The sequence below is a fragment of the Rhinolophus ferrumequinum genome, chromosome 2 (genome assembly GCF_004115265.2).
Source record: "Rhinolophus ferrumequinum isolate MPI-CBG mRhiFer1 chromosome 2, mRhiFer1_v1.p, whole genome shotgun sequence".
In the NCBI taxonomy this organism is placed as follows: Eukaryota; Metazoa; Chordata; class Mammalia; order Chiroptera; family Rhinolophidae; genus Rhinolophus; species Rhinolophus ferrumequinum.
The window spans coordinates 31124047-31150136 of record NC_046285.1 but is presented as its reverse complement, the minus strand read 5'-3'; the positions used below and the strand labels follow the sequence as shown (position 1 = coordinate 31150136).

The 26090-nt window shown below is 35.8% G+C and overlaps 1 pseudogene; it reads right to left on the bottom strand.

Moving 5' to 3' along the window:
* Window positions 1-10402: 10402 nt before the first annotated feature.
* LOC117032488 (synaptosomal-associated protein 23-like) overlaps window positions 10403-26090 on the bottom strand; it is a 58691-nt pseudogene continuing 43003 nt past the window's right edge.

Below are 26090 nucleotides of genomic sequence, written 5' to 3'. Positions count from 1 at the left end.
TTAAAATGGTCATATTACCCAAAGCAATATGCAGATTTAATGCAATCCCCATCAAAATCCCAATGGCATTTTTTACAGAAATAGAACAAAAAATCATCAGATTTGTTTGGAACCACAAAAGACCCAGAATAGCCACAGCAATCTTAAGAAAAAAGAACGGTGCTGGAGGTATCATACTCCCTGACTTTAGCTTGTATTACAGGGCAACAATAATCAAAACAGCATGGTAGTTGCAGAAAAACAGACATGCAGACCAATGGAATAGAATTAAAAACTCAGAAATAAAACCACATAAATATGGTCAGATAATTTTTGACAAAGAAGCAAAAAACATACAATAGAGAAAAGACAGCCTCTTCAATACGTGGTGCTGGGAGAATTGGAAAGCCACGTGCAAAAGAATGAAACTGGACTGCTATCTGTTACCATGTACCAAAATTAATTCAAAATGGATCAAAGACTTAAGGCCTGACACAATAAACTGCATAGAAGAAAACATAGGTACTAAACTTATGGACCTTGGGTTCAAAGAGCATTTTATGAATTTGACTCCAAAGGCAAGGGAAGTAAAAGCCAAAATAAATGAATGGGACTATATCAAACTTAAAAGCTTCTGCACAGCAAAAGAAACCCTTGACAAAATAAAGAGGCAACCAACTGAATGGGAGAAGATTTTTGCAAACAGTGCCTCCAATAAGGGGCTGATATCCAAAATATACAAGGAACTCATGCAACTCAACAAAAAAAAAAAACAACCAACCCAATTGAAAAATGGGCAGAGGACCTGAAGAGACATTTCTCCAAAGAGGACATACAAATGGCAAATAGACATATGAAGAAATGCTCAACATCACTAATCATCAGAGAAATACAAATAAAAACCACAATGAGATATTACCTTACCCCAGTCAGAATGGCCATCATCAACAAGACAAATAGTAGCAAGTGTTGGAGAGGCTGTGGAGAAAAAGGAACCCTCATACACTGTTGGCGGGAATGCAGACTCCTGCAGCTGCTATGGAAGGCAGAGTGGAGGTTCCTCAAAAAATTATGAATGGAATTACAGTATGACCCAGCAATCCCCCTCCTGGGTATCTACCCATAAAATCTGAAAACATTTATCTATAAAGACACATGTGCTCCAATGTTCATTGCAGCTTTATTTATGGTGGCCAAGACACGGAAACAACCAAAATGTCCTTCGATAGATGAATGGATAAAGAAGTTGTGATATATATATACATAATGGAATACTATTCGGCCGTAAGAAAAGATCATATAGGAACATTTGTCACAACATGGATGGATCTTGAGATTATAATGCTAAGCGAAATAAGTCAGACAGAAAAAGCAGAGAACCATGTGATTTCACTGATATGTGGTATATAAACCAAAAAGAACAAAAGAACAAGAAAAAAAATGAGAAACAAAAACTCATAGACACAGACAATAGTTTAGTGGTTACCAGAGGGTAAGGGGGTAAAAGAGGTGGTAGATAAGGATAAAGGGGATCAAATATATGGTGATGGAAAGAGAACTGATTCTGGGTGGTGAACATACAATGTAATTTATAGATGATGTAATACAGAATTGTACACCTGAAATCTATATAACTTTACTAACAATTGTCACCCCAATAAATTTTAATTAAAAAAAAAAAACATAAAATTATAAGGAAAAAATAAATCAATTCATTATTGCCTTTTTTACAATGATGGTAATTGATAATATAGCACAAAGAACCCACATTCTCTATTGTGAAGATTTCTGAAGTATTTAGAAGAAGCAAATGCTAGTTTGTAGGTGCTATTTAACTTTTCAGTGCTATTATACAATCTTCACAGTAGATAACACTCAAAGAGAGGGCATTAGTGTCAAGCTATGGAACAAAAGAATATCTGTAACATAGAATAAAAAGATGTTTAGATCTAATTGTCTTCCTCTTCCATAGGGTCCATCACAACACAGAAGTAAACAAAGTAGCATTTTTATTTATGAGGCTTTCATCTCCTGTCATCAGCAAGAGCCTGGAAAGCTCTCAGATCAAGATGCTAATCTAATTCTAGGAAAGCTGATGCATTTTATCAAAGTTCTATGAGAAAGATGGCTTATGAATATGGCCAGATGGAGAGCTGCATAACTTTGCAGGGGAGAAATTCGCATGAGAATTACAATGAGAGGTGGGGAGAAACCCCCACAAGGCTTCAATTTTCAACAGCTCCCAGCATAAATTTAACCAAATTAAAAGCTTTTCATATGGGTGCAGCTGAGATGGCCATTACTATAAAGAAATATATTAGAGCAAAAGCTATTTGGAAGCACTGGAGTATTCTCAGAGCATACCAATATGGGTGTAGATCATGTTTTTCATTCACAAAGACTACACTTTCATTACTGCTCATTGCCAGAGACTCAGAAGGGAAAAAGAAGACTTGGGTTTTCCCTCTCTGGGTTAACTTGGAGGAACTTAGCTATGATGTAAAGGCAGAATATATACTTGGGATATGCAGCTCAGATTGGGGACTTTTAATTTTAGGCAAATACGGCACTGAATGAGATAAACCAACAGAGAATAGGTATGTAAACTCCCCACATCCCAGGCCAACAAGAAGGGCAGTGGGTCCAAGAGTAAGAATAGTGGCTTCCAGTTGCTAAAAGTTGGCCAGGAGGACACCTTCAGTGAGTCAACTAGACTACTTACCAATAGAAAGGGAGGAAGATTGTAAAAGATAATGAAAAAGCAACATGTCCGTGACCTTTTGCTTTCTTTTGCCCTCTTTCCTTCTCCATGTATCCTCTCAAACTCATTCTCCTCATATATTTTCACCTTTAAAATGATCCTCTCTATATGTCTGCCAGCAGATTTTACCATACACTCATTATGTTGACCGGGCCAGTGGGTCATTTCCAAATGTTTGCCATACAGCTCCATTTAAGTTAGGCATTTAGAGCCTCAAATTTAACATGTCCAAAAGCCAAAGCCTGGCCATCAGAGCCAGCTTCTTACTTTTCATTATCTGTCAATGAATCACATTCTGCTAGGCACTCAGGCTGGAAAAGCCCAACCATCTTTATCCTCTGTTTATTCCTCTCCCTCTCATCCTAATCTATTCAGTCACTGATCCTGTCACCTCTACAATGCTTCCCATCTGTAACGACACCATCAAAATAAAGCTGAAGGCTCACATTCCATGTGAGAAGTGGCCTAAAGAAAGGAGTCTGTAGAAATGGTTGAAGGTGTAAGAGCTCCATGGAAAACAGGAGATGGTAAGAGAAGGAGAAGGAGACAGTTGGTAAATAGAAAGGCACAGAGAGCAAAAGTAAAATCAAGGAAATTATTTCTATTCTTCCTGGAGAAACTGGCAAGATTTCAAGATACTTGAAGTGCAAGTTGCCCACAGCTGAGGCAGGCAGCACCTGGTGATACAGGTAATGGATCTCACAGGGTGGAAGTAGGGTCATCCCAGGGATCATGGCACAGTATTGGGGAGGATTGTGACCAAAGCAAGGAAGGTGGGAAATTTAGGAGACTCTTCTCTGGTTCAACCAAGAAAAGCAGGCAGGTTCTAAAGATCAGAACAATGTCAGCATGGGGGAAAGGGATTTACCAGCTTAATTTGCCAGGCATTGAAGTAATGTGTTTCAAGTTAGTTAAATTGCTTGTAAATATACTTTTATGTTATGCCTATTTGTCTTGCAGTTCACATATGTCCAAAGGTCCACAAGATAAGGGAACTTAACCATAGAGCAATATTTCTTGAAAGAAATAATGCAGAAAATGGGTGCAAAAATTTGCTGGCATCTGTTCTGTGTTTTATTGAGATGCTGCTACCTCATCTAGACAGCCTCAGTGAGCGGCCTCCTAACTCTTCTCCTGCCAATTAATCTTTCTCCTCTTTCTGCCCCAGCCAATTCTCCTTAAAGTAATCTTTGACCAAAGCATTACATTTTTTAAAAAGCAACAGGTTTTTAATATATGCATATACTATTTTAATATATATTAAATAAAAAAAAATAGAACTGTGCATAATCTGGTTCCAACCAGAGCTTCTTTGTATCATTGCATTCTGAATGTTTTATATATTTGTGATTTAATAAAAATATTCAATAACGGAAATATTTTAGCAATTTTAATCTAATCACCCATACCACAACACTGATCAATCCACTTTTTTTCCAAGCACAGTACATATTTTCACACTTGTTTCCCTTGTAAATCTCATTCCCTCAACCTGGAGTTTGTTGACTTCATCTCTACTTCTTGAATTTCTATTCAACCTCAAAAATCCAGATCAAATACCTCCTCCTTCTTGAAGTCCTCTTTGTTCCCTCTTTTGCTCTCAACACTTACAGGGTTTTGGTCATGTCTCTAGTGTACTTCCCATATCTTGCTTCAAATTGTCAAAATTGAATTGGAAAAATACAGGGAGTGCCATATTTTGTGGCACAATTCTAGACTTTTTGTTCCTATAGGCATTGTTTTCTATTGTTACCATAACAAACCATCATAAATTTAGTGGCTTAAAACAACACAAATTTATTATCCACCAATTCTATAGGTCCATAGCCTAGGATCTCACTGGGCTAAAAATGAATCAGCAGGACAGCATTCCTTTGTAGAAGCTATAAGGGAAAATCCATTTCCTTGCCTTTTCTAGCTTCTAGAGGCCACTCACATTCGTTGGCTTAAGAGTCCTTTCCTCCATCTTCAAAGCCAGAAATACCACATCTCTCTCTTTCATCATTATATCTTCCATCATTATATCTTCTTTCATCATTATATCTTTCTCTGACCAAAGCCAGGACAGGTTTTCCACTTTTAAGGACTCATGTGATTACATTGGACCTACCTGGGTGATCCAAGTTAATTTCTTCATCTCAAAGTCCTTAACCTTAATCACATCTGGAAATTTCCTTTGCTATGTAAGGTAACATAAGTAGTCACATTCCAGAGGATTAGGACCTGGACATCTTCAGGGGTTCATTATTCTGTCTAAACACTATAAAATGTAAGCTTCTCAAGGGTAAAACAATATTCTATTTCCTATTTCTTCTCCACAATGTCTAACAGTGCCTTCTGCAAAGTAGGCATATGTCACTAATAAGTGTATCATTATATTTACAGAAGGTGCCAAGAAAATGTATACACATTAAGTAAGGAAAAAACTGTGTAAAAATTGTAATTCTCAATATATACCAATTACAAAAGATGAATACTAGTCATGTTTGACTTCTGCAATTACAAGAGGTGCTCAAAGTGGTTATCATCAGTGTATTTTAATACAATTTTTTCCTTTCTTAAAATGCATATACATTTTTTTGGCACCCACTGTATATTTCAGTCCCAATTTCATTTATATCTGATTTGATCTTTGTTATTTCCTTCATTCTACCAACTTTGGGCTTAGTTTGCTGTTTTCTTTCTAGTTCCTTAAGGTGTAAAGTTAGGGTGTTTAAGATCTTTCTTGTTTCTTAAGCTAGCTATTTATCGCTGTAACCTTCTCTCCTAGAACTGTATGGTCTCCTAGACCATAAATTTTGGTATATTTTATTTCCATTTTCATCTGTCTGAAGATATTTTTTTACTTCTCCCTTAATTTCTTCTTTGATCCATTGGTTATTCAGGAGTATGTTATTTAATCTCCACATATTTGTGAATTTTCCAGTTTTCCTCTTGTAATTGATTTCAGTTTCATAGCATTGTGGTCAGAAAGGATGCTTGATATGATTGCAGTCTTATTAAGTATATTATGACTTGTTCTGTGGCCTAACATGATCTATCCTGGGGTATGTTCTGTGTGGACTTGAGAATAATGCATATTTTGCTGCTGGTGGATGGAATGTATGTGCCTATACATGTTTATTAGGACTATCTGGTCTAACGTGTAGTCTATGTCTAATTTTCCTTATGGATTTTGTCTGGATAATCTAGCCATTGTTGAAAGTAGACTATTAAGTTCCCCTACTACTATTGTATTGCTATTTCTCCCTTCAGATCTGTTAATATTTGCTTTATATATTGAGGTGCTCTGATGTTGGGTACATAAATATTTATAAATGTTATACCCTCTCGTGAATATACCCATTTATCATTATTATAATGACTTTCTTTTTCTCTTGTTACTGTCTTTGTTTTGAAGTCTATTTTGTCGGATATAAACATAGCTATTCCTTTTGGTTTCTGTTTGCATGGAGTATTTTTTTTCCATCCATTCACTTTCAGTCTGTGTATCCTTAAAGCTGAAGTGAGTCTCTTGCAGGCAACATATAGTTGGGTCTTTTCTTTTTATCTATTCATCCACACTTTGTTTTTAAATTGGAGAACCTAATCCATTTACTTTTAAAGTAACTATTGATAAGTATGGACTTACTATTGCCAATTTATTCATTGTTTTCTGGCTATTTTGTAGTACCACTGGTCCTTTCTTCCCCTCTTTCTCTCTTCTTTTGTGATTTGATGATTTCCTGTGGTAGTAAGCTTTGATTCCTTTACCTTTTGTGTATCTACTGTAGGTTTTTGCTTTGTGGTTACCACGAGGCTTACGTAAAACATAGTTGTAACAGCCTATGTTAAGCTGACAACAAGTTAACTTCAAATGCATACAAAAGCTTGACACTTTTATATTCCCACATTTTGTTTTTGAAGTCACAATTTAAATTTGTTTACCTTGTGTATCCATAATATACATTGGGATATTGGTATACTAACAATATACAATGGGCATTTATGACTGCTCCCTGCACACTGAGCCCTGGGGCACTGATAGCTGATAGCAGCAGTGTTTGCACACCTGTTAACAACTGTTCTTTTGTTTGCTTTGGTCCTGTAAGACTCATGAATACAAGCCCCACTGGCTTTTCAGATCTAGGCGATTTGGGAAGCCTATTGCCCCCAACTTTTAAGGTGGCATCCTGTAAAGCTGGGGTGTTGTGTGTGTGATTCAAACCCTTCACACCTCAGGGGTCATCTGGAAGTTGGGGATTCCCTATCCACTGTATGGTACTGTGCTGGGGTGGGGTTTATGCCAAGAATGTGTCTCAGCCTCTCCTGCCCGTGTCAGTGTGGTATTCTCTCAGTCTCCCAATGTGTAGGAGTCACTGAACTGGTTTCTGGATTTCTCCCTGAGGGAATTGCTCCATGTGTAGCTACATATTCAGTGTCTCAGTGGGAGAAGAGAAATTCAGGAGCTTCTTATGTCACCATCTTGGTCCAGAGTTTACCTGTATTTCAGGTAGTTATCAATTGTATCTGACTAAAAATTAGAATTTGTAGTATTTTACTAATGGGTAAACAGGGGCACTGTGAGAAATGTCATCTATACTAGAGAGTTTGCCAAAGTGTAAGTAATATTCTTTTTATTCTCTAATTCAGGATTGGTAAACCTCAAGTAGTGAGTGCAAAACACAATGCAAATTTCAAAAGTAGTCTTAACCAGACTCCTTTCTGTTAATCCTTCCCCTCTTCTCTCTCCAATCCATCTTTCTTAAACAGACTCTTAATCAAATGACTTCCCTGGTAAAAACGTCAATGACTCCTTCATTCCCTACTAAATAATGTTGACACTAATGAGGCTAAAATTAAAACTAGTCAGTCTGATCCCAGTCTTTGCTTTTATACATTCTAACCCATCATTTCATGCATTAATAATTCAATAATAAATGTTTTGGGAATATGAGCTTGAATGAATACTATAGGTAACTGGAAACCCTTGGTCTTCTCAGTGATTTTGGTAATGCCCTGTGGATTTATATTTTGATAAATTTTTCACACAGCTGAGTCACTGTAAATTCTTTAAAATCATTTGTGATGAGATTTCTTTAGACTACAAAAAACAATAAACTACTGGTATGGGGATTTCCAATTAAAGGTAAAGCAGGAAAGGGTGTTTTGTTTACCAGTCCTCCCAAAGTACGCTGAAAGCAGCATACTTTCAAAATGTAGGGGGAGAAAAAAATCTCTCACGAAACTGAAAATGCACAGCTCCAAACCTGAAACTAGGAAGAATGTATGTATGCCCAAAACAATGATAGGGTCTCATAAGTGCGAAAGCAAACTAGAGGAGTAGCAGAGGACAGCAGAGAGGGTAAGGGTCAAATGCAGTTCTACCGTTGGTGGCAGTGAGATGTGCCCATGAAGGACTTTTGACTTTCCGACTTTCCTTGCAACCCACAAGGACCTCTTGATTATCCCCCAAAAGAGAAGCATGCGGACTAAGAGGAGACATGCTTCAGAGGGAAGATGACAGGGAGGTTTTGGCAAGAAAGTGTGTGAGACTGCAATCCAAGATCAATTCATTCCTCCTGACCCTCCCCACACCACTGTTGGGCAAATAGGTGGCCCTGGCCCAGGAGATCTCACTCAAAGATGACCAGTAGAGAGAGAACAAGCTCTTTATTAAGGTATTGCATAGAAGTTGGAAAATAATGTAGAAAAAATTAGTTGAAAACTAAAATTCAGACGAGAGATTTCAAAGAAACTTATAAATTTCAAAGAAAGTAAATTCCAAATAAAGTCAAGTTGGACACTTGGGAAAAAAGAGTTCAAAGAAGACAAAGAAACTGAAGGAGAGATAAGTAATTTAATAGATGACACATGGAATCAACAATGAAATAAAATCATTACAAAAATGAAACCACATGAGAAGCACCTAAAATTAGAAGACAGTTTTGAAAATATAGTCAGAGAGAACAGGATTAAGATCAAAAGATGCGTGTAATTAGATAGAAGATGATAGCTTGAGAAGAGACACATGGAGGATCATAGTACTTACATTAATATTGATGGGGAAGATATAAGAGAGGAAAAAACTTTTCCAATTCTGTACAACAATGTTTATTAATTGTCATGGGAAGTAAATTAAGCCCCCAAATTTTATACTTAGCCAAAGTTTGTTAAGGAATAAAAGTAACAGACAGACTTTATCAGAAAAGCAAGAATCTAATAGATACACAACACTTCTGAGGTTTTCTTGAAATTTTTTTAAACTGTTTGAGTAAAAACAAACAAAAAAATTAAGATAAAGATCCCAGGAAATTTGCTGTGAAATGAAGAAACTGGAAATGTCTAAATAACTGAGGGGATTAGAATTGTAGAGCAGAATAAAAATATTCTTAAAGGAGATAGATTATTAAGAGGAGAAATGGTCAAGATATGTGAGTGTGTCAATTTATGCAAATTTCAGAGTATCAATTCAATACAAACCATCTAAAGTCAATAAATTTACTTAAGTCCATATGCAAATTTAGGGATCTAACTACCAACACTTAAACACAGATTATAAATCTTCCTAATTATTAAAAAACAGAAAACAAAACATCATTCAGCAAAAGAAAAAATAGATTGGATTTTTCTAATTTTCCAAATTACTTTTACATAATAACTTTTATAGTTAAACAGAATTCTAGCTTTCTAATAGTCTATATCTACATAAAACTCAAAGAAATCTAATAATTTTTCTACCTGCAATCGAAAAAAGTTTCTTTTTTCCTATCTAAAACATAATTCTTGGCATGGAGGTAAATCTGAATTCACGTGATATACTGTCAAACTTTTCCAAAAAAAATTTAATCCCTGCTTTAAAGAAAAATTCTCATGTTACACATACATATTTACATATTTTTTGTTCAGAGACTAATGACAAATGTATGAGGTTAATAGGTCTGTAATGGAACCACTATACTAATAACATGAAAATAAAAAGCTATTCATTTACACAAAGTGTTCCTGTATGGTGCAATATGAAATGTGATCACAGAATCTATGTACATATCTGAATCACCAAGAGTTCAGGAATTACGCTCACTTTAAGAAAACTGGAGATTTTGAAGCAAAGGTTGCCAAGTTGTGATGTATTATGTAACAAAAACATTGCATATAAAATCTCCAAAACCAAGTATTAACCTAAATTGGCAATAATAGCAACTTAAATTAAGAACTAAACCCAACTAAATGTTTGCTGTGGCTATACAACCTTTTGCTGTGTGGCCTGAAAGTTTTACTGAGGTAACAACCTCTTACCTTTTGCTTCTCCTCCTTGCATTCCCCCACCCCTGCCCCCAGCTCCCTTTTTTATGGCTGTCTTTGGCAATACTTCCACATCTTGAAAGTAGAAGTACCTGCTACAGTAAATGAGGAGGGTGAAAAAAACAAAACAAAACAATGCTATATATAATGTATGAAAACCAATCTAAGAGTATAAACTGAGAAAGAAAATACTACAAAGCTGAGCAGCAGTCTACCCTCAACGGAAAAAAGAGAAAATAAAAAATAGGGGGGTTGTTACTCTTCATACTTCTTCCACATTATCTCCTGATTAGAAGTGTGTGGAACCAAAATTTTAAACTCTGAAAAAGCAACAACTTTGAAGCAAGTGAATAAATGGTAAAGAAGTACAGCAGTACTTCAGCTATTAATGAGTTTCTTTACTCTGGCATTAGCATTGTCAATACGATCTTTGTTGGTGTCAGCCTTTTCTGTGATCCAGTCTATGTCTCGATTTTGAGCCTAAATTTCATTATGTCCAGGGCCACATTTTTTAGGTTTCCTAGGATACTGCCCACTTGAGTCAGGCTCTCTTCCATTTCATCTTTTCTGGCATGATTGTTATATGTTTAATGTATCTGCTGCTGTCTGCTCCTGTGGTTACTTGCTAAGGCTGACCATTTGTCACTTGGCCTGGGTGCTGAGATGCTACATTGCTAGAGGAGTTATCTCCACCATCTTCCCATGTTGCCTTATCGGCCTTACCAGACTCAAAGTTCTTTGTCCTATTTCATGGGCAGACACAAAGACCACAGCACTTGTTGAACTCTGTTAAAGTCTTTTCTGCCTCTCCCATGTCTTTGTTTATTTGGTCCATGCTTTCTTCTGTGCGGTTGAGTTGTTCCCCTTGTTCACCCCTCATAGTGATAGTCTTGAATCCTGCTACCTGAGACTCAATAGCTAAGCCCAGGATTCTCCTTGTATTTTTCCAGAAGACTCATCAGTAACCTGGTGAGCCCTCAACTGAATTTCTTCTGATGACATATTATCCTTGATGAGTTAAAACTCTTGATAGGCACAGAAACTGAAATGCGGATGTTCTCTGTCAAACTTGAAGATTCCAAGAGTTCTGTTTTCTAATTATCAAAAACATCAGATGTAGTTAAGAGGTGAATATGAACAGTCACTCCTGGCATGGTAACAAGGTCATTTTGAACTCAAAGTGTTGCCTAGTACTTCTTCCCACCCAAAGTCTAGTCTCTTCCGTCAACATATATTTGACCTCCTTTACGCTCTTCATCCTCCCCCTAACCCTTTCTGATTTAAAGCTGGTGCCTTCTCACTGCATCCCCACACAGTGGAAGAGCTTGACTGGATTTTTAAAATCCAACTATTTGACTGCAATAACACAGATAAATTGGAAAAAATATGTAACTTAATGTTTTTTAAAACAGGAATAAGCAAAGGCATACCAAACAAATTCAAATGAACACAAAGCAAGCATTGCAATATTAACACATAGTAGGTGAATTGAAAGAAAAAAAATCATTACACAGGAAAAGAGATCTTTAAAATAATGAAAATAAATCTACAATAAAGATCTAATCTGCTTGAAACTTTTATCCCTAACTAACTTAGCACCAAAGCAAGTATAAAAAACATGGCATGCAAGGCAAAAATAAATAGAAAGAAGCATAGTAGGGTTTTTAGCCCACCTCTCTGAACTTTTGACACATCACGTATACAAAAGTATAATAAGAAAAGATACACAGAATATTTAAATATCATAATAAAACAGACTTAATAGGTAACTACCAGGGTGATATTTTAAAAATATAAATAAGATTGTGTCACCCTCTATTTCAAAAATTTCGAATAGCTTTCCAAACTCATTATCATGGTTCCTGTCTGTCTCTTTGATCTACCTCCTACAAGGTTCCTCTTCACTCATCCCACACTAGTCATATGGACCTCCGTGCTGCTCTCCTCAAATACCCAGGTTTTATCACTGCCAGTTCTTCGCTGGCAGGCATGCTGTTCTCTCAATACTTACTGCTCCCTCACTCACTTCGTGCTAGTCCCAGCTCAAATGTCACAAGTCAAGGAGGACTTTGCTGAGGATTTTTAAAGATAGTCCTCATCTAGCCATTCCCCATCCCCTTACCTGATTTACTTTTCTTCAAAGCATGTGTTAGTAATGGAAATGTACCTGCATTTATTTGCATGATAAGTTTCTGTGTCTTTTACTAGAATAAAAACTCCACTAAGACAGAGGTTATGTTTTGCCTTATTCACTCCACCATCCCTGGTGACTAGAATGGAATCTGGCAAATATAAACACTCCTTTTTACAATGAATAGACAAGCAGTCATAAATTAATCAACAAGTGAATGAATGAATGATTCACTGAATTATATATCTCCCAAAAAGAGAGTGTATCTTTTTGTCCAGGGCCCATGGAACGTGTACAAAAACTAATCGTATATGAAGCTACAGAGAAAACCACAATAACTTATACAAAGCATAAATAGTACAGAAAGCATTCACTGGCAATAATACAATAAAACTAACACTAAACGCAACAAAAGAAAAAAAATGAAACAAAAAGAACCTTCCAACCACTTGAAAAATTGTTTTAAAAAAATAAAAATTTTAGATGATAGCATATCTGGAAAATAACAGTTATGGATTTAACTGTTATTTTTGGAAAATAACCCTACACATTGGAACCTATAAAACATAGTAATGTTCTAATGGAATAATCATAGTCTACATTGTATTACTAAACAGGGAAAAATAAAAATAAATTAACAAGTCAACCAAATATTAGAATAAAGAAAGAAAAAAACTTGAAAATTAAAGGAAGAAAATAATAAAAGTTAAATAGGAAAAGGATAAATTAGGCAAAGAAATATATTCAAGAGCTGATTTCTTTACAAATCCAATAAAAACTATTTTTAAATAAACTAATCAAGATTTGAAAAAAGACAAAATTTAAAATATGGGACATAAACACAGAAAAGAAATTGAATTATAGGAGGATACATTGTTCTATACTGTGCAAATCCATTTGAAATGTGTATGAAATTATTGTCTAGATTGTGTGAATGTTATCCAAACTACAAGAAACATAATTCTGAGGCTCAAGATTCCAGCTCATGGAAAAGAAGGCAAATTTTCAAACTCTTATTACAAAGAATAACACAACTACAAAAATAGATGATAGATAGATAGATAATATGTAATAGTTTCTACACATACATATAACATGGCAGAGCAACCTAATCATATACATACATTACTGCAGATCAATCTAATTTTTAAATACAATAAAAAATTCAAAGTACAATAAAAGAAAAACCCCATTCACGATAACAACAATAGGGAAAAAATAAAAATAAACTTAACAAGAATGATACAAGATTAATATGAAGAAAATTTGATATTGCAATGATGTCTTTTCTCCCCCAAATTGATCTATGAAATTAATATAATCCTATTGACTATTTTGCAATGTCTTTTAATGATGATCAAGGTCATCTAGAAAAATGAACACACATGTTTAGCTTGGAAAATTCTGTGAAAGGAGAATAATGAGGGGGAACTAGCCCCATTAAATAGTTAACATGCTTTAAAGCAACTGTCACTGAAATTATTTGGTACTAGCAAAGAATAATATACACAGGTAAAAGGGACAGAATCAGTAGCATAAAAGTAAAGCTAGATGATGTATTACTGAATGGTACACTTGAAATCTATGTAACTTTACTAACCATTGTCACCCCAATAAACTTTAATTTTAAAAAAAGAAAGAAAAAAAATAAAGCTAAATATATATAGGAATTTCATTTTTAATAATCACAGAATTTTATTTTATCAAGGAAGTAATAAATTATTCATAAGTAAGCTGACAATCTAGCCATTTGGAAAAAGGAATTTCAAAAATTTCCTACCTTATTCCTTACTACAAAATATATTCTAGATTTAAATGTAAAATAATTAAAATTTAAAAGAACTGGAATAAAATATGAGTGAATATTTTTATAAACTTAGAGTGAGGAAAACCTTCCTAAATATCAAATAAACTCCAGAGACCCTAAAAGAAGAATTTGATCAATGTTGTTACATAAAAATTTTTAATTAACTGTGCAAAAGACAATTATTACAAAATCAAAATGCAAAGAACAAACTAGGAAAAGTATATTTGAAACATGAGAGAAGAAATTATTCATCAATGATTTCCTTAATATATAAAAGTTCTGACAAATCAATAAGAAACAGTTAAGTAATATATTAGAAAATTAGTCCAAGGATATGAACTAGCATTTCAGAGAAAAAGAACTTAAGTGGGAGGCAAAGGTAGGAAAACATCCCCAACCTCACTCTTTATTAAAGATATAAAAATGTAGCAATAAGATACCATTGTTCTCTTTCAGACACTTGGATCAGTACTATGGAAGGATTTGTAAGCAGTTCTGCTGCATTTTTGTTAAAGAACAAATGCTGATACATCTCTGTAAGGACAATTTGGAAACATCTGGTACAATGTAATAGACGCGTTCTTCATTTGGCCAAGAAATCCTGCATGTAGGAACATTTCCTTCAGTAATACTCGCAGGAGTGTACAAATACAGTTACAAATGCATATACAAGGATATAAACTGTTAGCATTGTTTTTTTTAGTATTCATGTAAGCATGTGTGTGCACGTGTACACACACACACACAAATGACAATAGGAATGACCTAAATATTTATCAATAAAGAACTGGTTAAATAAAAACAGGAAAAACACAAAATAGAATAATGTACCACAATTGAAAAAGAGATATCTAAACGCAATGATTTAGAAAGATAAGATAACCAAAATATTCTGGTAAGTAAAAAAGGCAAGGCATAAAACACTATGCATATAATCGTTCAATTTGTATAACCAAAGGAATTTGGAATATATGTTACATAATTTTTATATAAACACAGTAAAATCTTACAGGAGCATAAAAAGGCATACAAAAGAAAGTTATTGTTAACTTCTGGAACATGAGAATACGAGTCAGAGAAAAGGATATTTTTACTTTTCATTTTAAACTAATAATGCACTATTTGAATTTTTAATATATGCATGATTTACTTTTTTATAATTAAAATCATAATTTAAATTTAAAAAATTGTTTTAATTAACCCAGATTCTAGGAGGTATGACTCAAAATCAAATATTTTACTGCCCTAATTACTTAGGTTAATTTCCTTTTCATTTCAATTATTTTGCAATAAAAATAATTTATATTGTCAGAATAAATAAAGAAGGCCATCAGGAATACTGTAGTTTAAATGTTTTGGTAAGTGAGTTCTCAGTTTGTGCAAAAAATATTTCAAATATCACATTTAGCAATAAACGAGTTTCTGTGAAAAAAAGAAAAGGAAAACAAAACAAAAAACCTGGGTTCCTAATTTCACTTTCAACTTTCTATGTCCACAGGCGAATCAAAACTTTAGTGATCTTACTTCCCCTTTTTATATTTCCCACCTGCATAATTGAGTCCTTAGGAAAAATCAATTGATGTGCAATGACTCTGCAAGGGACCTATTAATGTTTTATTCACCCTTTAATAATTATTTGGAATGTGTTCTTTATCCCAGTACAATCTATCTTACCAGTATAGCTACTTTCTGTTTCCCTTCTTTCCACAAGTTGCAATAATGCTGTTTTTATGTAGCCAAACTCTCACTGATTTAATCAGTCCAGCCTTTAGTTTTAGTAGTATGTTACTGATAATATTTCTCAGACATTGTTTTTTCAGTATGAAGCCATATCTCCCATCTCCTACTAGTGATGTTAAATTATGCCCCAGAGATATGTTTCTAATAATGCCCCATTCTTCTTTTCCAAACATCTATAACACTTGCAATGCTATAGCAATTTTCAAACAATAAAAAGTAAATACGAGGAATTCAACTCTTTTTTGGTTTGCAGAGAACTTCGGTTGAATGGGAGTTATTGCGAAAATGTGTTCCCTTCAGGAAACAGCTTCAGTTTATAGCTAACATACTCATATAATTATGCACTGCTTTAACACCAAAAATGCTTGAGAACTCCAACTATGAAACAGAGCCATCTTTTCATAACTTTCAGGTAACTGTTTCATTTCATCCGAAGCTTATAGTTTAAATAGTCAATAAGAGCTAATAAATTTGAACATATGGATTCCTTTATTATTCTGGTAGAGGTATTTGGCTCCAAAGTGAAAATTTGCCCCCAACCTGATTTTCATACCTCCTTTGATGAGTTGTTCTAAAATCCCACTGATTCCAAAGAGATGTCTCTTTATAGAACAGATGTGTATCAGTGGGAATTAGGCAGACACTCTGAGGCCTATTATCAGGAATAAATTTTTTTCCAGGAAACATCACAGCATGAATACTTCTACTCCAGGAAAGTTTCTCCCACAAATGAATCTTCATAACTGCTTGTAGGGGAGAGGATCGTTTAGTTGGTGAAACATGGATAAAGGAATTGTCTAGAGCAAAGGAAAAGAAAGGTCACATCCTCACCACAGCAGACAATTTAGAAAAATTTAATGGAAAGATTGGAAACAGATATAAAGAGGAAATTTGCAAGGTGAGCCTTCTGGGTTTCCTGTAATGTGCATAAAATTGAGGAAAACATCTAAATGGCTTCCCTTGTGAGTTCATGGCTCAGCAATAAAGGAGGTGTTTTAGGAATACCTGTCTTGCTCAAATCACAAGCCAGATTGAAAGGAAATGGGGCAAGGAGCCTGAGTGCCCATAGCAGTGACTTGGGTAGTGGCAGTTGCGGTACCAGATAGAGGCAGTGGAAAGTCAGAGAAGTAGAGTAAGGACAGAACCATGCCAAAAGGAGAAACGAAGCCCAGGAAAAGTGTCTTCCATCTATGGAATGCTTCGCACTGCATAAGAGCTTTCCCACTTATTTTCTCACAACAATCCTACATGGAGTTAGAACAGAAGTACTGCCCTTTAGGCCAAGGAGGAATCCAAAATTCAGAAAGGCTAACTTTCGTGCCACTAGTATTGAACCTACTCATAGGGTGAAAGGCAGGGTGGAATTTAAAAACAAAATTACATACAGCTCTTACTACTCTTATAACCAAATCCTATACGACACAGACATACTGCAATGAACTTCATAAATATTTGAAGAATTGTTGGATAAATAAATAAAATGAATTAATTAATAAACGAATTAATGTTCATTTTTTTATAACTGCATTGTGTTTTGTTTTGTTTTTAATTCTGCCTCATTTACACATCTTTCTGCCCCAGTTCTCCATAAAACTTTTAAAGAGATGGACTATGTCCTTGTTATGTTTGTACCCTCAGTGGAAACAAACCCATGGCTCTAACCTGACCTCCAGTCTTCTCTGCTCTGGCCAACAGTAATCAACCAGAACTGAGCAGGGCCCCTCGGTTCATAGCACACGATCAGCAAAAGTCCTATACATTCCTCCTTTTATTCTTATCTCTTTCATCCTGGCTTTTTTCACCTAGTCAGCTACCATCCTTAATCACATTCCTCCCATTATTTACACACATAACTACCCCTAAACAATACATATTGTTTTAAGGGTATAATTTATACTAATGAATGAGGTGTCGTGCTACATGTCTCATCCTGTTATATACATCTTTACTTACATGTTTAGAATATACAATTCATTGCTTTTGACTACAGTATGCATTTTTCATCGTACGTATTTATATTTACTATGTAAACCCATATTTGATAGATAATTAGCCTGTTTCCAATTCTTTGCTATCACAAACTATACTGTGATGAATATCCTCATATACATCTACACAAGTACACGTGCAAGAGTTTGTTTTTATGATTTGAATTCATTGTGAACAGTTAAATAAAAATAGTAACTTTCAGTGTATTTTCACCTTATTTTGAAAAATGGAAAAATTTGGCAACTCTGAGCTTTTTTATTCCCATGATGAACCATTGGCTGGAGCTGAAGAGGAGCTGTTGGTGGAGTAGGCACTCTCTAGATTGCTACAGTGCTACTTCTCCATGCTGTCTTCAAGATACCCCTTCACTACTTTATGTTATGTGCTCTGTTCATTTCTTTGGAATGCACTACCAAATTGTCAAAAACTTAGTGGCTTAAAACAACATGAATTTATTATCCCACAGTTCTGGATGCCAGATGTCCAAAATGGGTCTCACTGGGTTAAAAACAAGGTGTCAGCAGGGCTGCATTCCTTTCTGGAGAATATAGGAGAGAATTTGTTTCCCTGCCTTTTCCAGCTTCTAGAGCCTTCATGCATCTTTGGTTACTGGCTCCCTTCCATCTTCAAAGCCAGCAATGGCTTTCTCACATTGCATCACTTTGATACCGACTCAGCCTCCTTCTTCCATCCTTTGAGGATCCTTGTGATTATACAGGGCCCACCCAGGTAATAAAAGATAATCTCCCTATTTTAAAGTCAGCTGACTAGCAATCTTAATTTCCTCTTGCCATGTCACATAACATATGCACAGGTCCCGAGGATTAGGACATATAAATCTTGAAGGGAAGGAGGCAGGGAAGAGAAGTGGTCCTGTTATACCTACCACACTTGACTAACCCATGCAGCCAAACTGAATTGTCAGTTTCTGTCCTACAGCATCTACGTATTGTTCCATAATTATAGACACTTAATAATTGCCTCTGAGTTGAATTTAACAGCAACTCAGACTACTATTGTAGACATGCTAATTATAAGATTATTCAATATTGAGCAATGAGTTTGTTTTTTTGAAACACTGATCACTCTTTTATCAGTAGTATGACTGGTGTGAATCTCGGTCTATATAGTATGTAGAATCAGTCTAACTCTTCTCCAATCTGATATTATCTTAGCATGAATCAAAATGTGAAGCATTGGAGCAATATTATTAAGACACATGCAAAAAGCTGGCTAAGTATTTTGTGGTTATTTCTGTTCTCTTCTTAACCAAACTGAACTGCTCATTCAGTGATTGATTCAATCACTCTCAAAATAATAGGGAAAATGTCAATGAACCTTTACATACTCATTTGTAATAGAAACATTTATTTAACCTTCCCAGATATCTAAGGAAGAAATTGGACCAGAAGAATGCTAAAGTCACTTCAAGTTCCAGCATTCCATTCTATAGAACCTTCCAAAAGGATGTGAGGAGGACTCTTATTTGTTACTCTTGCTTGAGGTCCCCTGCTGTTGTCTGCCTAAATTCTCTTACCAGAGCAGTATTTCCACACCTTAACTGATTGAGAAACAAGATTAGCTGATTAGGACATTCTGCTCCTCTTCAGTCAGTGTTTGCTCCCTTTGCAAGCATAGGGCAGGAGGCTAGACTCAGAAGACACAGACCAAAGGTGCCACTCAGACATGTGACTAACCTCACCTTACATCCTGCCCTGCTCTACCTAGATGATTTCAACTTTCTCAACATCCCTGATCCATCATCTCGTTTAGCAACCTCCCTGTGATGTGGGATCAATCCAAACGCCCATGTTTTTGACTCAACTCCCTAGCTACTGAAATCCTCTAGAAGAAATCACTGAATCCTACTGATTCATTTTTCTATGAATTTTTAGTCTCCAATGTCAGCTGCATCTAGGGTGACCAGTGGGCCTGGTTTACTAAATCTGAAGGGGTTCCTAGGATGTGGAACTTAAAAACTGAACAGTCCTCAGCCACCTCAGACACCCCAGCTACATTTTTAACAAGGCTCAATAGTTCTTTTCAGTTCTCCTCCCCATTTCACACACCCTCCACTGTCCCACACTCCCCAATGCACATGACTTTTCCTCCTTCTTTACAGAGAAGACCGAGGCCATCAAGCCATTGCATTTGAATAGAAAATGACTTATATAACAAAGGGGCACTGACAAGAACTCTCTTCTTGACCAAATTCTACTCAGGCTACTCTGAGCTCTTTTTCAACTAGCCCTTGACTTTTGGTCTTGTTTGTTTCTGCATTGTCCAGTTTTAGCAAGAATCCTACTGAATCAGCTTAATCAGAATGCCCCATCCTCAGTATCTGATAACCCTCAATATCTGATGAGGTTCTTCATCCTCCATCATCCCCCAGGGGATGCCTGATCACCTTTGTCTGCCTTCGACAAGAATCCTGTTACGGCAGTTTAACAAGAAACTCCACTTACTCCTGATGTTTCCTCTCAGTACTTTTCCATCCTTTGACCCCACCCTCCTGCTTGGCCATAAATTCTTACTTGCTTATGATGTATTCAGGGTTGAACCCCATCTCTCTCCCCACTTGCAAAACCCCATTGCAGTGGTCCCTACACCTATTGAGGTGGTCCCTACACCTATTGAGGTGGTCCCTATTTGAATAAAGTCTTCCTTATGATCTTCAATAAGTGTCATGAGTAATTTTTTCTTTAACAGCCTCAACAAGAAAAGGCCAGATGACTGCCTGCAATGAGCCTGCACAAGTAAAACTGAGCTTATTGAATTCACCACAGTCTACAAACTGACCTTTAACTTGCAGGAACAGGGGGAGACACGTGGCTTTGTTAGCACACTGAAGTAGGTCTGACTCTGAGGGTTAGACTCTCATTAATCAAGTTCTTGCAGACTGATATTAATAATATACACCAGAATGACAATGTATTCATTTAGGAGAGGCCTGACCATTAAGCAGAGATACTCGTGTCAGCATGGCGACGCATTCTCTTTCTGTGAACAAGTGACATGAAGAACCAAATTATCCCCAGTAGGCCACTTTATGAAAGTTCAACTTAAAAACATGGTTACAAGCAGAGCAGAGAATCTGATCCACCAGTCCGATTGGTGAATATCCGTGAAAAAATAGATAAATGGGATGTTAGATGATCAAAAAATTACTCTTATGAACAATGACCAGAACAAAGGAATACCTAGAATCTTGAAAAGTGTCCCCCAGCAAAAATAATGTAAGGTGCTATCTCACACCTGGGGGATGTCACCTAGAGGACCATGCAATGCACAATTACAGAGGGACATCATTCACATATTAGTATACAATCTGCATTACCATTTATCATAGCCCTCGTAGCATACTATTAATAAATGCACTATTTATCTTGCTGTTGGCATTCACAATATATATTGGAGTCTGTCCCATATCAATGCTAAAGAAAGATATCATTCTTTTTTAGGGTTGCACAGCATTCCTTGCTTTATGTACATTAAATTATCTAATAGTTCCCAATTCAGAGGACCAGGAGACTCTTAATCGAATCTCTTCTTGATTTCTCTAGGTTCTAAATCCATTAGTTAATCCTTCTCTCTCCCATACAGTAGACCCCCTTATCCACAGGGAATATACATGCCAAGAACCCCAGAGGATGCCTGAAACTGGAATAATACCAAGCCCTATATATACTATGTTTTTTTCCTATATATACATACCTATGATAGAGTTTACAAATTAAGCACAGTAAGAGATTAACAATAATAACTAATAATCAAATAAAACAATTATAACAATAACTGTAATAAAAGTTATCTGAATGTGGTCTCGCTCTCTCAAAATATCTCATTGTATCACACTCACCCTCTTCTTGTGATGATGTGAAATGACACAATGCCTGCGTGATGAGATGAAGTGAGATGAATAATGCAGGCAGTGTGACACAGTGTTAGGCTACATAAGAGTGACTTGAACACAAGCACTGCAATACCATTTCAGTCGATTTGATAACAGAGACGGCTACCAAGTGACTAATGGGCAGGTAGCATACAGAGTGTGGATACTCTGGGTGAAGGGATGAGTCACATTATTGGTGGGACAGAACAGGATGGTATGAGATTTCACCACACTATTCAGAATGGTACCCAATTTAAAACTTATGAATTGTTTATTTCTGGAATTTTCAGTTTAATATCTTTGGACCCAGATTTACTGCACGTAACTGAAACTGTGGAAAGCAAAACCATGGATAAGGGTGGACTGCAGGAATATTTCAGAGATATTGCGGGTTCAGTTCCAGACCACCATTACAAAGCAAATATCGCAATAAAGCAAGTCACATGATTTTTCTGGTTTCCCAGGCATATAAAAGTTATGTTTATGTTATACTACATAATCTATTAAATGTGCAATAGCGTTACGTCTAAAAAGAAATGTACATGCCTTAATTTTAAAAAGTATTTTATTGCTAAAAAATGTTAACCATCATCTGAGCCTTCAGTGAGGCATAATCTTTTTGCTGGTAGAGGGTCTTATCTCAATGTTAAAAATGCAGAATCTGTGAAGTACAATAAAGCAAAGCACTCCATTGACATCTTACCTTGACCTACACAAGTGCTCAAGTCTTTCCCTTGATCTTTTAAGCCTTTCTCTCACTATAATATATCTGGTCTTCCTTTCACAATCAAGATCCTAGAAAGAATGATCTTCATACAGAGTCACTTTCTCTACCCATTCACTATTCAGTCAGGTGCCTGCTTCCATCATTACAGGGAGGCTTAGCCAATACAATCACCAGTGTCCCACTACTTGCCCCAAACAACTTAATCTTAAAATCCAACCTACTTGGCCTCTTTATATACTACACCCTACTTAGAATCCTCTCCCACCTTGGTGAGGAAACTGCTCAGTCCTGGATCTCCTTGGATCTATCTCTTTTTCCCTTCTCAGGCTCTTCTGCTAGATTTTCATCCATTTCCAGAAAGACAGAAGCCAGGATTCTTCTCACCTCACTTAATACCCTCTTTAGACAGTTTCAAGCCACCAACATTCTTGTACACATGATTGAGCCAATATCCACATCTCTAGCTGAGGTCTCTCTGAGCTCCAACTGGGACACTCCATTGTCTTCTAGGCACCTCCATCTAAATGGCTCACCGGTACCTTCAACTCAACACGTTCAAATTTTAAAAATTTCTCTATTTATGCCACCATATTTGTTTTCCCTCTTTCTTTTTTCTTTCATGGGTTTTCAGAGGCCTGAGTATCCTCAACAATGGCAAATGTATCTTTTTTCAAGCTTGTACCTTTTCAGACTCCAGGAATCTACTGCATTGACATATAGCTTTGTTGGACGGAACCAAAGATGAAGCTACGCTGGCTTTCTCTCATGTAACTGCCAACATGTGGCCCATGCGAAACTCCCACAAATCTTCCTGGACAAACTTTGGGATTTCAAATTGTCCCATTTGGCAATTTCTCCTTTGTGCCCTCGTCACAGCATTTAGCCAGACTGTCACCCACCATTTAGATCTCTAGGATATAAGTCAGAAACTGGTTCAACATGTCGTTCAAACCAACAGAGGCATTAATAACTTATCTAAGGTGAGGTGAGGTGCAGGCACATCCCATTCATTTCCTTGGAGGGAAAGAAGGGAAACCCGCAGCAAAGAAAACTTGCACCCAAAATTCCCTCTAATAATCAAATCATAACCCCTTTATACTCTTGATGTTATAAAGAATTAAGTCAAATGTAACTGGCTTTTAATAATCTCCTTAAAATGTGGCATCGTGTCTAATATTTCCTATGGAATATATTATGTCTTGTACTATGTTGCCTCAGCCACAACTTCCATTTTATAAACCCATTATATTATCATACCCTTCGACTAAAAATTCTACTCTAGTGACTCAACCGTAGAAAAATAATACAAAAATACAAAAAAAGTGATGTTCACAAAGATTTCCTTTGCAGCTCTACTAAAATAGTGAAATATTAAAAACTACTCAAATAGTCAACAATATGATAATGGCTAGGCAAATTATGGAACCCCCCCCCCACTCAACAGAACTCAACTATCCATTCATAATTTGAGCCAACATAGGCACATTCTTAGGTTATAATGTTAAGCTGGGGGAAAAATATCCAAAACTGAGCACATAAATGGACAACTGTGCACAGAAAGCTCTGCACAGTAAAAGTGAAGAAATAAAATTAAAATGTGAGGGTTTTTATATGAGATTTCCAGTAATTTATTTTTCCTTTTCAACTCAAATGTTCCATGATGAACACTTGTTACTTTCATAATCAGGAAAATTAAGAAACTTTTAAAATATATACGCATGACATCCCACTCGGCACAATAAGTAGATTCCTCATTATAGGAGGCTAGATAACACTTTCTTTCAGCCAAAGCACCATATTGGAGTACATCTAAACTTCTAAACTGAGTCATCTTTCTTCTTCTTCCAAATAACAAAATAAACTGGTCACTAAGTGTTTTACTAGCATGCACAAATAAACTTAACATCTGGTAATGACACACTGAGCTTTCATCTCAAAGTCCAGGGAGGCTGTTAGAGGAATAATTGAAATATATCAAAGACTGAATAAATTAACTATCCAATATTTTCTTAATCATACAAGGTTATTCTCTAAAGGCTGGAAACATTGAATTTTTTTTTTATTTTTAATCAATACACCAAGGAAGGATGTTTCTTGAAGCTTTAGCAATTAACCTACCCATGTTTACTACTTTGCAGAATTAGTTTACCTGCCAACTTCAATCTGCCAGGATTCTCCTAACTTTTTAAATGTAAATTGTGCCAATTCTGCAAAGCAGTCTAGTGGGCAGTCTGTCAAGAAATTACTGTTACTGTCCATTACATTTTGTCTTTCCTAATGGAGTTATTGGGGAATATTGCAGGTTTTTAACATTTTTAAATTGACATGCTTATTGATTCTTGCTCTCTTTATGTGTATTATACACAGGCTGGCATCCCATGTCAAAATGTGACACTTTACAACTCGAAACTCACCAGCACAGTAGGAAACTTCCTTGGGTTATTAGCAAATGTCACTAATGCAATTGAATAGTGAGCATTAAAATAAAATGTCTGTCTTTAGGCCTTCTTGATAATCTAAAATAGTAATTATATGCATTAGTGATACTTGCTGACAATGAAGCTTTTAATTTTTTAAATCCTCAGTGACCTTTTCTACAATTTCTTAGCAAAAAAATGGAAAGCAATGGCAATTAGACTATTGAGACCGTGTTATCATCATTCATCTTCTTTCAATCCAAAACACTGGGTGATATAAGAGGGAAAGTTCTAAAGTTCTTTAATTGGAACTAGTTCCTATCGACCCCCAGCAACTTTGGCAAGGCTCAAAATAGCAGATAATAGGATGATTAATGCTTTAATCCTCTAACAAAAGGGTGTTGAGCCTATTACCATTGCTCATTCCCTTCTCAGAATTTATTTAATTTTGTTTTTCTGAATTTAGAAGGGTTGCTTTTAAATAGAAGAATCATGTAGCCCAACAATGTGCTTGCTACTTACAGTAAGAGGAAATACAGTTCAGGAATAAGACTGAAAAGATGGTAGTTCGCCATAATCAGAAGTGTCTGGACACTGATGGGAACTACTTTGAGCACCTCTTGTAATTGCAGAAGTCAAATGTGACTTGTATTCATCTTTTGTTATCGGTATATACTGAGTATTACAATTTTAATACAGTTCTCCTTTTTAAAAAAGTGTATTAATTTTTTTGGCACCCTCTGTATATGGATATATATATATATATATATATATATATATATATACATGTATATATATATATATATATATATATATATATATATATATATATATATATATACATACATACAGAGAGAGAGAGAGAGAGAGAAAGAGAGAGAGACTTATCTTTGAGGACTTTCTCTGTTCTTCAGTACTTACCAGCACCCAAATGCAGTTATTACATCCTACAATGTGCAGGTATAGAAGAGAAGTATAGAATGTTTTTGCCCTCACAGAGCCCATAATTTCAAGTTGAGATATATGACTACTTAATATATACCTACAAGAGATCAGGAAGGACATGAGTCAAACTAATCCCAATAGCATGAGGTAGATTATTCATATGATAAGAATTCAGAGATGGAAAAATTCAGGAGTGGTCTTGAAAAAACTGCCCAGAAACTGTTGAATAGGACTCCCTTGAAAGACAGCTTGAATTGAGTGAGTCAGAAGGAAGGGGGTGTGGTAATCCCTGGTAAAATCCATCACTTCTCTTGTTTTGGGCTTTGCTTGTTTTCTACTTGTGTGGTTGTCTATAAAATTTTTAGGTAAAGGAGATCTCAATAAGGAAAGAAATACTGAAGAAAACCCTGGGGAACTC